Below are 3,781 nucleotides of genomic sequence, written 5' to 3' on the forward strand. Positions count from 1 at the left end.
AGCGGTCACAGTCACTGTTTGCACAAACTAGCAGTGTGAGGCGATCCTTCATCGGCTTGTGCCCCGGTAGTTCCTTCTCCTTTGCTGTAATAAAGGTCCGTGGCATCTTGATTTCGCTGATAAAATCCTCGAAATGAAGGTTAACTAGCTAAAATGCTAGCTCAAAGCGGTTGTATAGCAACCCGACGCTATACAGCAAGACTGTTTAAGCGTTTTTCGGATCACTAAGCGATCTCTAAGACAGGCTGACACAGATACGACGATTGTGGAAATAAACTTGTCAGAAGCCCCGAAGCTCTTTGGAATGGTTGCACCTGTGTGTACAGGATGTAAACAGTATGTGACGTAAGGGGGCTGCCCCTTCAAAATGGCCGTACCCGCATAGGGCTACCAATGGCACACAAAATAAATAAATGAATGAATGAATAAATGAATGAAGCGTTCGTACTCCGAGACTTGGTCCGCAAAAAAAGGCATATTTGGCCTTCGTAAACCAAAAAGGTTCAACTCTATTGGTTTAATAAAACCTCTGCCTTGTTTTTAAAGCCCCACGTAAGAACTGTCAGTTTTGGTGGATTTTGGCGGCGCCAGTGGGCCAAAGCGGTAGTGTTTTGCCGGAAGAAGACCACATCTCTCATCAGGACAAGTGCATATAGCATCAAACTGACATGATGTCTGCTGTGATATTGGCACAAATATTACATCTATGCTGATGTTAAATAGTAGACAATATCGAGAAATTATCTTGGATTGCACTAAAAACATGACGCTACTACCAAGAATGTATCGGGGCGGATGCAGGTCCAAAGCAAAGAAAGACAGAGTTTTTCCGAAGGAATTGGTGTGGAACTATCAAGCTGGTGATGCTACGCAAATTTCCGATAGCTAACATTAGCATTATTATTTTGATTTGAGTATCGAAAGTCACTTAATAGTTTAGCAGGAACAGGACCAAGGCAGTATTGGTCTGAAATCCCTCGTCTTTCAGCTCACGCCAGCGAGTGAAAGTTGGGGCAATGTTGATCCTGACTGTCCTTTTATCCAGGTAAGCTCCGTTTTTCTTTTTTTGTCTCCCCAGACAAAACTTTTTATTTCTTTGGTTGTTTTGGAGCTTCTGCTATGACAGCAGCAATTGCACGTAGGCGTTCGCATCAACTTCCGTCTTTTTAACGGGGAAAGGGGGAGTGACTTGTGCCGTAAAGCAAGTCAGCACATTTTTTGTTTTTTGTGTGGCAGGGTTCCTGCCACCCTCCTCACAGTCACTTAAGCGCCAGTAAAAACAACACAGACACCCTCAGGCCACGACAGAGGTATCATTCAACTACCGTATTTTCCGCACTATAAGGCGCACCTAAAAACTTCAAATTTTCTCAAAAGCTGACAGTGCGCCTTATAATCCGGTGCGCCTTATATATGGACCAATATTGAGCCACAACAAACCTAAACTTCATTTTCATAAAGTTTAGGTTTTGCAACTACGGTAAGCAGCCGCCAAATTATTTTTCCCCCGTAGAAGAAGAAGTTCTTCTTCTATGGTAAGCAGCCGCCGACTTCATTTTCCCCCGTAGAAGAAGAAGCGCTTCTAACCCAAACTTAAGATGATCAGTCACGCAGTAGAACACGGGAATAGAGCGGCAGCAAGAGAATTTAACATAAACAAATCAATGGTGTTTAATTCGGACACTGAAGAAGAAGAATTTGAGGGATTTGTGGATGAGGAATAACTTCATAAACTGAGCTTTACATGTTTATTTTGTGTGTTGTGTGACATTAACGTTTGAGCAACGTTGAGTTATTAATATATTGTTATTGCTTTACACTATTTCGAGTGTTACTATATTGTGATTGCACTAACGTTCGATTTACCGTAACAGTATCACTGTTTTTTAAGTGTTTATTGAATCAGGGAAAAGTTCCCCTCCACTATGTGATATAAATGTTGCACTACATGTTATACCTTCCTGTTGTTAAAAGATAAACAAAACACCACGTCACTGACTTTACCTCGGAGAAAATAATAAAACAGCTGTTTATTCATTTTGGGAGTGAACAGAGTTGTCAGAACGCTGGTTTGTAATCTATTAATAAAGTTTGACTGACCTATCTGACTGTTTTGTTGACATTCCTTTAGCGCAGATCCATCTAATGGATGCATAGGTGCGCCTATAATCCAGTGCGCCTTATATATGAACAAAGTTTTGAAATATGCCATTCATTGAAGGTGCGCCTTATCATCCGGTGTGCCTTATAGTGCGGAAAATACGGTAGTTGTAAGACGATGTATCATCCCAAAAGTTTATAAAGGTTGAAAAGTTACTTAGTGTTGCTTTAATGAATACTTCGGCCTACTATGCTACTGTATTTTAATGTGGCCATATATGGTGGTAATGTTTTCTGAGGTAGTCGTTGGCATGATGTAGACCACCAGGGAGTGTTTTAAAATGTAGCAAAAACAGATCATAATAAGACCCCTTTAAAGCATTAACTACAAAATCCAAAACCTGTGAAGTTGGCACGTTGTGTAAATCGTAAATAAAAACAAAATGCAATGATTTGCAAATCCTTTTCAACCTATATTCAATTGAATAGGCTCGAAAGACAAAACACTTAACGTTAAAACTGTAAAACTCTATTTTTTGCAAATATTAGCTCATTTAGAATGTGATGCCTGCAGCATGTTTCAGAAAAGCTGGCACGAGTGGCAAAAAAGACTGAGAAAGTTGAGGAATGTTCATAAAACACTTATTTGGAACATCCCTCAGGTGGACAGGCTAATTGGGAACAGGTGGGTGCCATGATTGGGTATAAAAGCAGCTTCCATGAAATGCTCAGTCATTCACAAGCAAGGATGGGGGTAGGGTCACCACTTTGTGAACAAATGCGTGAGCAAATTGTTGAACAGTTTAAGAACAACATTCTTGATGAGCTATTGCAAGGAATTTACCATCTACCATCTATGGTCCGTAATATCATCAAAAGGTTCCGAGAATCTGGAGAAATCACTGCACGTAAGCAATGATATTATGGACCTCGGATCCCTCAGGCGGTACTGTATCAAAAAGCGACATCAGTGTGTAAAGGATATCATTGATATATTGTTATAGGTGCAAAGTTCAAAAGCCAGCATCTGTGATGGTATGGGGGTGTATTAGTGCCCAAGACATGGGTAACTTACACATCTGTGAAGGCACCATTCATGCTGAAAGGTACATACAGGTTTTGGAACAACATATGTTGCCATCAAGCAACATTGTCATAGATGCCCCTGCTTATTTCAGCAAGACAATGCCAAGCCACGTGTTACAACAGCGTTGCTTCATAGCAAAAGAGTGCGGGTACTAGACTGGCCTGCCTGTAGTCCAGACCTGTCTCCCATTGAAAATGTGTGGCGCGTTATGATGCCTAAAATACCACAATGGAGACCCCGGACTGTTGAACAACTTAAACTGTACATCAAGCAAGAATGGAAAGAATTCCACCTGAAAAGCTTCAAAAATTGTTCTCCTCAGTTCCTAAACGTTTACTGAGTGTTGTTAAAAGGAAAGGCCATGTAACACAGAGGTAAAAATGCCCCTGTGCCAACTTTTTTGCAATGTGTTGCTGCCATTAAATTCTAAGTGAATGATTATTTGCAAAAATAAATAAAGTTTCTCAGTTCATACATTAAATATCTTGTCTTTGTAGTCTATTCAAATGAATATAAGTTGAAAAGTATTTGCAAATCATCGTATTCTGTTTTTATTTACGAATTACACAACGTGCCAACTTCATTGGTTTGGGT

Source organism: Entelurus aequoreus, linkage group LG13, assembly GCF_033978785.1.
Source record: "Entelurus aequoreus isolate RoL-2023_Sb linkage group LG13, RoL_Eaeq_v1.1, whole genome shotgun sequence".
NCBI lineage: Eukaryota > Metazoa > Chordata > Actinopteri > Syngnathiformes > Syngnathidae > Entelurus > Entelurus aequoreus.